This window comes from Echiichthys vipera (assembly GCF_963691815.1).
Source record: "Echiichthys vipera genome assembly, chromosome: 7".
In the NCBI taxonomy this organism is placed as follows: Eukaryota; Metazoa; Chordata; class Actinopteri; order Perciformes; family Trachinidae; genus Echiichthys; species Echiichthys vipera.
The window spans coordinates 4256841-4270995 of NC_139832.1; the positions used below are offsets into that span (position 1 = coordinate 4256841).

General features: G+C 42.9%; 1 protein-coding gene across 1 annotated transcript in view; it reads right to left on the reverse strand.

The window, feature by feature from the left end:
• mgat4c (mgat4 family member C) overlaps window positions 1-13602 on the reverse strand; it is a gene marked incomplete at its 3' end in the record, with an annotated part of 46141 nt that extends 32539 nt beyond the window's left edge. Inside the window, exon 1 of the mRNA XM_083917370.1 lies at window positions 13556-13602. The remainder of the gene's footprint in view (window positions 1-13555) is intronic.
• Between the last annotated feature and the right edge of the window lie 553 nt (window positions 13603-14155).

The window sequence follows — 14155 nt, forward strand, 5'->3', positions numbered from 1 at the left end:
AAATATTCAAACATAAAAAAAATAGAGATTGATGATGAGATATAGATAGATGGATGGATGCAGTAGAATGAAATAGCTAGTTGCATGTTTATACAGATAAACACACTGGGGACGCACTAACCCTATTAGCTTAACCTTAAAAATCTGACTGCATCAAAGAAATTCCACTTAATAATGCACCTTTTCCTCTGGCGGCCATTTACCTCCCCAAATACAGAGACCAGTAATCTGTGTACCATATTTGTAGGATGAAAGGATGTGGGACATTTTTAGGAGTGACACTGCTGGAAAAGGAGCTGTTCAAAGTAGCCCTGAAAAGGGCAGATGGGCCTGCTATCAAATGGCGGCATGTATCCATCAATCCCATAATCACAAAATTGTCCTCAACAAAGGCAGCCAGTGCTTTTTTGTAATTTCCTGTAGGATATGAGTAGCCGGGTAGAAAATTGCCTGGCACTGGCTTATAGTTACTTACCTGCTTCAGCATCAACTCTGCCCAATTATTTTGTTTGCTGAAGCCCATTTCTGGGCCTCTGACTCATCAGGTTTCATCACATTTTCTGGATGGTAGCTTTTATCACAATAGCACTAATCACTCCTACTTCTTCATGCTACAGTAATTCAACACAAAGAGTTGACAGGTGGGGTGTGAATTATTGCAGAGGGACTCCAAATTAAGATAGTGTAGAAAATGTCCTGTCGATGGAGAAACTCAAAAACCAATGACATTAGTTCTGACACAGACTTATTAATAATGTCCCATCCTGGACCCACAGTGTGTAGAGCGGCTTTGAGGCACACTAACCATTTATAAAGTTGCCTGTTACGTCTCAAATAATAACAAATAATACCTTACACACTCTCTTAAAACACATCATTATCCAATACGGTTTAACCAAATTTCAAACTGACCAAGGTAGAGACAAGACTGTCTGCGTCACAGCATCGAAAAAACACTAACCTTTGTCAAAGGACGAGATTTTCTCGACAAGAAGAACAGAACAATGGGCACACACTTTGTCCCGAATGCATTGTCTCAGGAATACCTAATGCACTGCTTTGCTGGAGAGAGGCCAGATAATAAAGCTCAGCCAGGATCAGTGAAGCCGGTCTCGACTGACTCTACTCTCATTGTTGGATGCTTCGCTCCCTGGGAGTCGCTGTACGTTATCAGTGATCATCAAAGGCGCTGTCAGGAAAGTGTGGAACTGGGGCTTCCACAGGCTGTCCGAGACGCTAGACACATCCAAATGAGACAGGCTTATTAATTCTTCAAAAGCTGCACGGCTTTCTTTTCCCCAAGACTCATTTTGGTACATTTAAGGATGATAAAAGCTCAACCAGGGAGCTCTCCCGCCTCTTTCCCTGGTCTTATTTTTGCTTTCACACACATACATCATGCATAATGCAGGCACATGCATTCAGTTGATTTCAAGAAGATATTACTTCTCGCTTTTTAAATAGCTGTTATGTCTCAAAGTCTTGAGAAGGAATGGAAATAAGGACATTTCAGGGACACAAATTCAGAGTTAAAAGCACTCACAGTGAAAACTGTGGTTTGCAGCTGCTGCTCTCTGCACGTATAGACACAATGTACATTTTTCACGGCTGTGCTTTTAGTTTTTTCTGCTCTCGCTGGCCAAACAGTGGAGTCTGACAGCTCTCAGTAATAATTGTGTTTATGATATATATCAGTATGTCAAAAGGGTCAGTGCTGGAAAAAGTGCATGTGTGCTCAGCAAAACCCTTCCCAGAAACAGAAAGTTTAAAAGACAAAACTTTACTGTTAAGTTTCTCCGGACACAGTCACAGTTAAGCTACAAAGTTGACATGTGAAGGAGACAGAGTCTGCCGTTAATTCTACAAAATGAAGCAGCCACTTTCTCCCAAACCAAGGCATGAGCCGTTTCCCTGCCAGTGAATGACGTCTCGAACAATGGGAGATGTTGTAATTGCAGGGAACAGAGGAGGACAAAGCCTTGAAATTCATTACAACTTTTTTTCGCATCGTCTCTCTATTGCTGCACATTGGATTATATGTGGAACATCAAAAGCTTTAATTATTTTAATTACTCCTTCATTTGCAAGCAAGGGAGCTCCTTGAAACCAAAGGAAAATGCGTGTGTTTCTGTGGCAAAACTAGTCGTTAACATGCACATAATTTGAATGTTATATGAGAACCTTAATTGGTGAATTCATGGTTATCAAGGGGCCTCCTTCATTACAATTCAAGAGGCTTCTTCATCGTGGCCATATTTTCACATAATGAATGTGATTCTTTCCCCCCCTTCAGTGAAATAACTAATTACACAGACCAGCTGATCGCCCCCCCCCACCACCACCACCACCACCACCACACCTACATACCTAAAATTAATATGCCGATTCTTTTTTGTTTACCACTGAAGTCATGAGAAATATGAGAAAACTAATTTTCCTTCAGCTGTGAAACTGATACAGCGGTTGTGTTATACTTCACTGAAATCCACACCAATAAATCAATTATGAAAATGTATCTGATTATGGAAATACTTCAACAATACTAATTGGAAATTGTTTCCCCTTCCATAACCCACTGGACCGAAACCTTCCGTATAATACTTTAAGAGTAAAGTAGAATCGAACCAGAAAGGTCCATAACTAGTAAATGATGCACCTCTGGTTGTTCTGACCGGGAGTTTTGAGGCGGTTCACCAATCACTGGAAGCGGTATCGATTATTGTTATTTATTATATTATTCTTCATAACATTTTGGATTAAGTATTAAAATTAAGAGATGAGAAAGATGAATTGATGGTTTTTGTTTATTAGGGCGCACTCACACTGTCCGCCCACACCGTGCCCCGGGCTTTAGGGTACTTGCCCCCCCCCCCCCCCCCCTAGGCCCGTTTGTACTCACACTGCCTGGGCCTCGCGCAAATGCTTCTTGCCTGTCTATACGTCATCACGCCGTAACACGTCACACGCATTGATCGACGTCATCGTAATGCGTGGCTTTGTTTACAAATCTTTCCATAGACCTCGGAGTTTTTGTGCGTCTTGTCGACTGTTTTTGAATATTTTCATCGACCAAATCTGCAGTAAACACTCCACCTCCGCATCACACCAACGTGAACCTTTCGCCGCCATTGTTGTTGATGTTAAATGTCCGCTCATGGTCCGTCCTTCTATTCTCCATGTCCGAACAGGCGCACATAAAATGACGTCGGAGCCGCTGTAGGCCTCGTGCTCGTCACGTGCGTTGCTCGTGCTAATACATGTGCAAACGCGCTCTACAAAAGCCCACCTCTCTCAAACGGGCCGTGGACGGCAAGCTGGCCGCAGCTAGGCGCGGTGCGGTTGCACTCACACTGGTCAAACGAACTAGGCTTTACCAGTAAAACCTGTTTGGGCGCGGTACGGAAGGACAGTGTGAGTGCACCCTTAATGGCAGGCACCAAATGCAACATATCCCACTCTCTCTAAACGCAACTTAAATCTCATAAATTGTCTCGTATGTTTTGTGTCACCTGATCGGCCTTTAAAGAGCCCACTCTGACTGACAACCATGGGTGGCTGATGGATAGGAGCACCCTTCCCTTTGGCCACGTTCTTCTCCTCTCACAGATTTGGTATAGTGTGGTCAGATGTGTGCTACATTAGTACCAGTAACATATTCCAACAGTGAAGTCATGTTGTACTCACACACCTTGGAGTGCATTGTTACATCACAGCAGCAAGGAAACATATGAAAGTACTGGAGGTCAGTAAAACAAGATTTTCAGGTGGTGTTCTGTTACTCTTTGTGCGTATCAGTTGATACTGGATATTTTCAGAAGTACAAAGGAGGACCCTTTATTTGAACAGCAGTAATGCAGCTCAATCACTGCATCATAAGCTTGGCATGTAAACTATAAGTGGCAAATTTCTGCAAACCCAAAGAAAGCAAACCAGATGTTAATGTAGCGAGTGCTAAAAGGTCTATGAACAAGGGACGGCCTTACTGACTGCAGTGCCCTCTTGTCTCAGGAGTGCGTTGGATAATGTGGTGGGGTTCACCCTGAGGTGCAGGGGATACTTACGACAGAGCCAGATGACACTCGTGCAGGTCAACTCTTTCGGGCACAAAGCCCAGTTGACTTGTTCAGCAGAGCTAAGCCAGCAGCGACTGCCAGGGGGTTAGAGGTTAGCGTAAGCCACTCTGGGCCACTGCAGCCCACTGACTCTGAACAGCAGGGTCAGCTGTGGGGCTGCAGGACCCCTCTGATAGGTAAAGCACTCAAACAAAAACATATCAACAACACAGTCATGACAAGGAGATTATGGTTGCTTCCAGCACTGAAAAAACAGGGTGCCATTTTATCTAAGTCACACAGCTTAAACATACAGGTAGATGTTCAAAAGTGCAATATGGTTGGTTACTTAATGTAGCCAATACCACGGCTTATCTATCTTTCAGATGCCAGTGTTTCAAGAAGGCATCGAATGCTCTTCAGGGGGTGCGACGACCTATTTCACAAATGAATGCTTTGTTTGTTTGAATCTTTTCTAATCAAAAGTGCACGCTCCAAGTTTTCGGCTTTTATCAGGGTGGAAATGAAACACAATGGAAATTAAAACCCATGCAAGCTGAAGAAAAAGGGAAACCAAATAGGTTGTAATATTATTATTATTATTATTATTATTATGGCAAGAATGTGTGAGCTGTCCATTAACACGTTACATTTCTTCTGCCCAGGCACATAATCAACTGACATGCTATGAATGCTGTTGTAGAGACACTGCCAATATGCATGTCATTTTCATATCAACGCACCGTGCGCAGTGACTGGAAAGTACATTATAAAATCTCGACCAAACACGTTTTCCAACATAGTAATGAAGCCCCATCGCCCGGAGAGACAGCACCGCTGTACCGATACATCCCTTTAGCCCCAAGCATGCTAACAGCAGTGTCAATTTCTTGACTGAGTCCCTCAAGGCTGCTGGTACAAAAGACACTTCACTTTGAGGAGCAGGGGGAGGGGGGTTAGAGGGTGTAGGGCTCCTCCCTCAACACTGCCTCTCCGCACGAAAAGATAATTGTCTCCTCCTTACCCAGGGAGATGAGTGTATTTCCATGACCTATACGAGGGGCTCTTCCCCTCTCTTGCACAGCCTCAGATGTCACACTGGTTTTCCATAATTACTTTTGCTGATAGAGGTGAGAGAGGACATTTGCATCAGATGAAGAGCACAGTGGTTGGGTCTCCCCACTCGCCATATGCAGCTTTTAATGTCACCGTAATCTCTAAAGGTTAGCATTGGCAGCAACACTGTATATCTCCACAACTAGCTGAATCAGTGGTTTGGAAATAGGTTTGACATTGAGATCGGGTAAACCCACAGAACACACAGAAGCACTCACACACACACACAGACAAACCTGTAAACACAAACACAAAGAAAACAGAAGAGATGAATTTTGTTGTACTTCTACACTAAGACTGGACACGATTGGCGAGGTCAGGCCATGATTTCTTAACACAGCACCCCTCTCTTTAGAAACTCTTTGAGCTGTAGAGATAAACAGATGGGTACTCTTTACACCTTTCTTCTCACTTCACTTTTTAGTACTGCCTACTGCTGTTTTTTTAACACTGCATATCTCTAAACTTGGCTTAGACTCGTGACAAACTGATGCAAAGAAATAAGCTCAAACACTCATTATGGTAATTTTAAAGATGACAGTTGCTATTAGCGTTGCTGTCGAGACTGAAACAGGCAGGGGCCTCAGTTTCCTTTAGTTGGGGTCATGGCTGCCTCATCACAAAGGGAGTGGAGGCACCTTTGTTACAATTAACTTTGATGAACTGAAAACAAACTGTGAAAGGACAACAATGATAACAGCCTAAAAAAAGTCTGTTTTAGTTTACAGTATACAGTGCACTGACGGGTCGCCGTGGTAGCGACTTGTCAATAACAAGGTATCCGCCCTGAAGCCTACCCTGCTTTATTGTGTATTTTACTCTAAGTGAGACCACCATTTACAAAATGAACATCAGGCTGTGTTGTGTTGCTGAAAGTGGATTTAGGGCGCACTCCCACTGTCCGTCCGCACCGTGCCCCGTGCTTTAGGGTCCTTGTCCCCCCTCCAGGCCCGTTTGTACTCACACTACCTGGGCCTCGGCGAATGCTTCTTGCTGCCTATACGTCATCACGCCGTAACACGTCACACGCATCTATTGACGTCAACGCGATGCGTCGCTTTGTTTACAAATCTTTCCATAGACCTCGAGTTTTTGTGCGTCTTGTCGACTGTTTTTTAATCTTTTCATCGACCAAATCTGCAGTAAACACTCCACCTCCGCATCACACCAACGTGAACCTTTCACCGCCATTGATTTGAATGTCCGCGCATGGTCCGTCTTTTTTGTTGTTGTTGTACCTTGGCCTCTTTTGCTCAATGTTGTTGAACAGGTTTACAGCATTTGCTTCACTTTTCAGACCTGGAAGCTAAAGTCCGCTTCTTTAATACGCCTTCATAGAATATGAAGCATCTTCAAATCTCAAATGGGTATTATATGATATAAAATGATGATGAGGATGTGTCACAAGATATTTCCATGAGGTTAAACTAAGAAAGGTGACAGACCTAAAAGACTGTTACAAATAATTTTTTGTAGATCTGAATAGATCTTTGATATTCAGCCTGATATTGAAGTACAAAAGTACGTTCAGACAATAAACATAATGTTGCTGGTTTGGCTGATTTTCAAAATTACACATATTGTTTTCTTCACACAAGTGTGCTGTGAACCAATTTATCAACCATCATTCTCATCAAAAAGGAAAGAAAGAAAAGCACTTCTGAAGTCCTTGGCCTCACTGATGCTGGAGAGGTGTAAAGTCAACAAGGCTCCCTGCCATCTCTCTGTCTTTGTGCCATCCTCTTTATTCCTCCCAATCTCCCACTCTGAGAGAATGATTCTTCTGCCTCCTATAGTCTGTGAATCCCACACCACCCAGAGCATACGAGTCTCTTCATCACACTTTCTCCCTTCTCTTCTTCTTTTTTTTTTTGTTTCTAGGATTTCTGGTGACATTTTCAAAGTGCCAGATCATTGCCTTGAGACATTTTGCATGTGCCCACACCTCTCCGCCCCCAAAAATACACACACATACGTACACACAGAGCACAGATACACACTCTCCCCTGCCTGGAGCCAGGCCCCTTCGTGCTTGTCTACCTCAGAGAAGCTGGAGCTTGGCATAGAGATGGAGCTCTGGTGGATTCTGTGCTCCGCCTGCCAATGCCGCTCTTTTGATCTGCAGCCAGCTGATGACAGATCTACATTAAGCTCATAGTCTTCTCTCTCTCGCTCTGCTTCTCCTCTCCTATTCCCTGACACTGGGGCAAATATGTTACAGTAAGTCCACGAACATTGGTGGGAATCGACATCCCGTGGGGTCGGCGCCGTGAGTCTCCTCTCTCACCAAAATGAAAGAAATGTAGAAGGCTGAGTGGGTTTCCAGCTTGCAGAAAAACACCATGTGGGTGTAAGCCAAAGATAGTGCCATATCAACAATCCAGGGGGAAGCTTTACACATCTCTCATGTGCACCTCCAAGTTTGGAAGGAAAAATCCACACTTTATATGCTCACATTTGGAGATACTGTGTTTGGATGTTATTTAGTAATATACAGTTTAAATGATTTTTTGTCGCACCCACTTGCCTCAAACCTTTTTCTTCTACTTCTGTTTTAGTTCTGAATTATTTAAGATGACCTATAATGCATTCTGTTTAACAGGCTCGTACATCTTATGAAAAGTTATGTAGGAAAATTTGCACGATGCCTATTTGGTGCCATGAAACGTGTTTTTATGACAAATTAGGAAGTATGTCTATGATTCTGTTTATTGCCATTAAACGGACGCAGTAAAGTTTATGGAATCGAATGTGTCCGTTAGCGTTAGGCATCAAAACGACTTGGTTTGGATTAGAAAAAAGTTTAGCTTACTACTTCCGGGACATAAAAACCTCCAGCACATAACTACAGGTCACCTGGATGAGTCCTGTATTTTTGGACCCATCTACCAACCTGACCTACCTCCCTACGCGGAGTTTATCAGTCTTCCCAGCCTGGTCTCACTAAAAGGCGTGTGAATGACACGCTATTTCTCTTAAGCCATCTCGCGTATAATTACAACGCATGTCCTGTTTTTTGCGTGTCATTTCACGCCATGTAGTCTCAATTGACTTGTATAGTGCAGAGATGGCGTTGTCATTTCACGCACAAATGTCATTGAGGGAAAACCCACGTGTTCGTATTTCTCCGCTACTTTCCGGAGAAATACGAAGTGGTGGAGCTTTCTGTCAGAGGGTTGTTTTTAAATCAATATTTCATGTGAAGGATGGCTGAAATAACGGGCGTGAAATGCCCTAACCCTAACCCCAACACCTAACCCTAACCCCAACACCTAACCCTAACCCTAACCCTGACCCTAACCCCTAACCCTGGGGACCTACGGGCGTTAAATGACACGCGAAAAGCTTAATATGCGTAGACATGCACGCGAAAAGTCATGCAAGTCATGAAAAGTGGCGTGCTATTTATACGCCCTCCCATGAGACCACGTTGGTCTTACTACCTCACCTGATTTCCCTTTTTGCTCCAGACGTGATTTCTTCAATAATAAATATTCATATTACACACAAATAACAAAGTGCCTTACTTTTCGTATCTATATACAGTATATGAACAGTGTTGGAGGATAGCCTGGGACGTTAAATAATCTCACTATAAAAAAAGGGCATCTCAGATGTAAAAAGTGAGGTAAGACAGTAAAACTGTGCCTGAATGTTTCAGATTTTCAGACTGGAGTTGGTGAAAATCTAAGCGACATGTACGCATATGTGAGATATAGATATGAGTCTATATAGAAGCCCTTTGCCTCTGGTTCTGAGTGACTGACCCCAAAGAACAGACACTAAGGGTGAAAGCGTCAGACTGACAGGAGACAATATTTCATAAAACTCTCTTTCTTCAACACTTCTTTAGATTTCGAGGCAATTTTTGGTTCGCTGTGATAAGGTCCACAGACAAAGCTGCCAAACCACAGAGCATATTGTATGCTAAGCTAGGCACACCCCTGGTGCAGTTCAAAATTAATTAGAAAATGAAAAGCTTTACAAACATAATGGGTTTCTGACAAGTCTTCGCTTTTTTTTTTGTGGGTGGGGGAGGCGTAATAATATCCCGGCAATTTCAAGATGCATGAAAAGCTAAAAGATCTAAGGTAACATCATTTCAGATGATGAGAAAATGCTTTAATTACCTACCATCATTTAGAAATCCGCAGAAAATGTACCCCTCCGCTACAGTATGAAAAACAGATAGACTTTAAAGGCTGCTTTCTAGCAGCAAAAGTGAGCGTCTGCTTCTCATAACCTCGACAGAAACAGTTCCAGTTTCCAGTCGACTAACCGCGGATCAGGTGACAAGTTTATCAAGTTGCTCGCAAAGTGCGGACGTGCAGAAATTGTACCCAACTACTGTAATGTTTGTATTACTACTACTGATGCCTCTACCAAACTGATAAGTGCCTGTGAAAAATAGTGCACTATGGCACACAGTGAGAGCAATTACATAGGATGCACGGCTAACAGCTGCTGATGAACGAGGAGTGACGGGCGGTGATGGAGCCTCACCATTAGAAAAACACAACCAGCTGTTATTTCTTAAGGGGATCATCTGCTTATTACGCCGATATCCAGCAGGAATAGCTCCCCGTTGCATTATTTAGCATCGCGGGCGGCTTTAAGTGAGGTGCAGCTTCGTGCAGATAGGTGAAAGCACTGTATTTTTCAGTTTTAGCCTCTGCTGTTTTCAGTCGATTTTTTGTTCAGACGCTGTGAAAGTATACTTTTGAAGGAGGAGAGAGTATCAGCAGATAGCATTGGGTTGGAGCTCGCCATTTTGTTTGTGGTTTATCATTGCATTGGCGCTGTCCTTTAGTGCGGCAGTGTTTTTGTGTGGGCTGTAAATTGGCAATCAGACTGTCACATTACCATTCAAATGGTCACTGTAAAGCTCCTGTGAGGAGGTCATGGCCTGTCTCCGTGGAGGAGAGAATGCTATTATGTTACACTCTCACAGATCAGTTACTGTTCTTTTGTTTGTTTGCGCATACAAAACACATAAACCTCGGGATTTCATCTATATCTGTGTGTTTAATCCATTTCAATGCAGCACAGATGTAGATATTCAATGCAGCACGGATGTAGATATTCGATGATCTTTCTTTTGGGACAATACCCTGTGCCTCCCCAGACACTGGAGCGAAGGAGGAAAGAGTGCATCAGGATACATGAGAGACGGTGAAAATGACACAGAACAAATGTGAGAGTAAACACAAGAGTCAGAGTTCATGTGGGCATAAGAGGGGGAGAGTATGAGGGCAGCTACATGCTGGCTGTGAATTGAATGCACCTCATACCTTAGACACATAACTGAGCCTCTGCATCGCGGCTGCACGGCTGTCAAGAGCGGGGCATACATTATCGCTGCATCTATCGAGGAATACTGACAAATGTCAGCGGATGAACGCACGCCTTTCTTTAAAGCCTTCTATGATGTGCGTGCTTCACAATTCATCAGTCATGCGTATTTAGGGAAATGTCAAAGTGTTGTATGGAAATTACAGATTTGACTCCCATTAACTGCTGTCACTGATGTGGGTTTATCTGCGTGGCTTTGGATTCACTGAGTATGAAGAAGTGTATTGTGTCTTAAGGTCTCCCTCCACTCAAAAATGTGTTTTTCTTATTTTTATGTATTTATGTGTTAAAGAGGTGTTTTTACATTCCTCTACTGAAGGGATATACAGTATGTCCGTGCACTTTTATGATTGGAATGTCACAAATCATAAATCCGTCGCCGTCAGATTCCTCATCTGAGTTTGGGTCTGACTGACGTCGGGGTCAGGACGCCGACACTATAACTTAGTCGCCTGCTTGTCAACCTCGCGGGGAAGCTAGAATTTAGTAACCCAGGAGTTACAACCTTGAATGAGCACCAGCACCAGTAGCTGTGGCGGGCGGGGCAAGGCCGAATCCAGGATTTCTCAATGAGGGAGAAAGATCACATGTGCTTCCAACCCCTATTTCTATGTGATAAAATCACATTAAACCAAATTTTTAATCATAGCAGAGCAGTTTTGTCATACTTGTCTGAACTTTCTTGGGTCTGTTTTAGCAAATTTGGGTCAGTTTTACAAAAACTCTTCATGTTAATTTTAAAGCTGTGACTCCCAGCTGATCTTCTTTTGCCAACAGGACTGATTTTGTTATCAGTTTCAACTTGTGAAGAGCACGTGTTATATTCCCTGCCATCGTGTGTGCGACGTTCTTTCAAAACCTGGCTTCTCAAGGCTTCCCTGATTTGAAATCTAAGCACACAGTCTTGCTCTGAGCCATGCTGTCCTGTAGAAGAAACAGCTGTTTGCATGAATCTTTAATGCATGCCCACATTGGCGCGCCGTTGAAGCAGATGAGAATGTGGAGGATCACCTCAATGCTCGATTTAAGCTGCTTCAAGTCCCTGTAGTTTGAGAATGTCAAATGTCTCATTCACTGGAGTGCTCAGCTTAAAATGTTACAGGTTAGACAAATGAAAACAGCAGTTGAGACAAGTGGCGATGCACTGTTCCTTCATCAGCATGTTACTTATTTGGGCGTAGAAGCCCAGAAATAGCTTTTTAAAATGGAGAAACACAAGGTTATTCATATACAGTTGAAATTAATATCACAACATTATTCAGTTACGTTAATTAAGTTGATATGTGTGGTTTCACCAACACTGTCATCTGCTCCTGTTAATTAAAAATATATATGTATATTAATTATAATATTGAGCCTATGGAATCAAACAAACTAAGACTATCCATACATGTTCTTACAGACAATAGGATACGTGCTCACAACTGAGCTGGACTCAAGATAGAAATAAAGGCAAATACATGTATGTAAAAATATAAACAAAGGTATTAAACCTTTTCTCAATGTGGCAAACTGTGTCGTTTTTTTTTTTAGAAAATTAAAGGGCGCCCTGTCGTGCAAAAGGTGTGCGGCAATGTTGTAATTTGCACTATTATATGTATGTTTTGTGCACTTTACTGAGATAGATGTGAATTATGAAATATGTTATAATGTGATATTGGACCGTATATTGTAATGTTTTGAATTGAAATAAATAAATAAAAGTTATTGCTGGGAAACAGGCGGACCATCACTCTCGTGGTTATTTCTCCCCACGTTCAGGGGCCGTAACAATTGCTCAGCGCCTTTTACAAAACACGCTGTTTCCAGGATTTGCATGACAACAAAAAGCAAAGAAACGGAGCCATAAAAGCCGTGAAATATGATCTAATTTTGCTGATTATTCCGATATCACATGAATGCTGCAGAGATGCCCTATGATCCGTGATTTGGATCTAGTCCAAAATGTATAGGGTTGGTCCTCGGTCGATGCTTCACCCTTCCAAGCAGTTTCATGGTGATCAACAAACAGACTAACCATCCAAAAACACGACATTCCTAGCACAGGATATAATGATCTTTTAGCTGTGATTGGCATTTTCTGATACTTCATGCATTTACAAACAAATATAACACATGCAGCTGAAGTGATAGCCCATATCGTAGCGCTATAACCTCTAATACTGAGGTGATTAATTGTGTTTACCTGTGCACTAACCAATAAGCAGAGAGGCTGGCTGAGCAGACTGCAAAAGAGTCAGACACACACAACCTCCACACACATCCTGCTGCTGTCTTTTTTGGGGGGGTTTTAATTCAGAAGGACATTCAGAGTCCCCTCTGGGTTGCATGTTCCGACTAAAGAATATTTCCTCTCTTTCTCACCTTGTTCCAGTACCTTTTTATTATTATTTTTCTGCAAAAAGCGTTTTGGTGAAATAAGCCGAAGAGTAAACACCATAAGTTGGATGTGCTGCCCTGCACAGAAGAGCAACGCGGCTGTCAATATGGCTGCGGGTTTACAATTGTTGTGCTTGGCGACTGCTGTCTGTATCACACAAGTGTGAAAAGCAATAACACCACCAAAGTGCAACTGTTGGCGGTCAATATTTTCTCTCCCTGATAAACCCTCTGGGCAGAAGCGCTCCTTCATCTAGCCAACACAAACACAGCTTTGCAGTTTCAATCTGTCACAGTGAGTGAATATGAAGCCAGAAAGAAATAAAAAAAATATCTATATAAACCCTTGTCTTGCCACTCTACAGTCTCAGTTTCACAGAGGAATCATCCAAATGTGAAGTTTAAGGATTGCCTGAGATGAAGTCACGCTCCTCGTCAGTGTGAACAGGGTTAAAAACAACTCCCTGCTAAAAGCAAATTAGTCTCCCTGGCTGTTGCGCTGTGACTTTGATTTGCTTTACCTTTTCTAATGTCACTTGTCTGCGGGAGAAAGTTTTATGGAAAAGCAATCTGAGGCAGCTACTGTGAACAGCCACAAAGCATTATGCAGGACAAAACACATTTTTCTGATGCCAACAGAGTGAGAAAAAGATTACCTTTTAAAAGTCAGATGTGTTTGCGGGAGAGAGTCTGCAGGTTGACCTGAACGGGATACACGAACACATCTGCCTCAGCTTTATCTAGGAAACAAAGAAATGCCAAGGTTATTCCACAGCTGTGAGGCTTTTCAGTGAAACGTGATGATCACACATCATTTACAGCATCTAGCCTTGTGCATGCACCGATGCATCGCTCTGTGAGTGATCCATGAAGCTCATATTGAAGCAAACACAAGAGTGCGTGGGAAACTGAGAATAACAAAGTTTGCACGCACACTGTGCTAAGTTATGGCACCCACACTGCACTCGTACACATTTACAGATACACACAGTCACACGAACACACAGTCAACAAGCCTCCAATTCCCAAAGCAGCTGTAGACTCGGCAGACTCTGCTACCCTGTGGCTTACTTTTGAAGATGAATCTCCAGAGCCCCCTGAGGAAAACAGCGCTTTGCCAGGGATGTCCAGGAACGTTAACTGTCGCTGTCTCTCTCCGCGCTCAGACACTGACGGCTGTGATGGGAAGGCGCGGCGCTCACACACTGAGGCAGGGTAATTGGCTAGAGATGATGGGCCATAAACATACATCACAG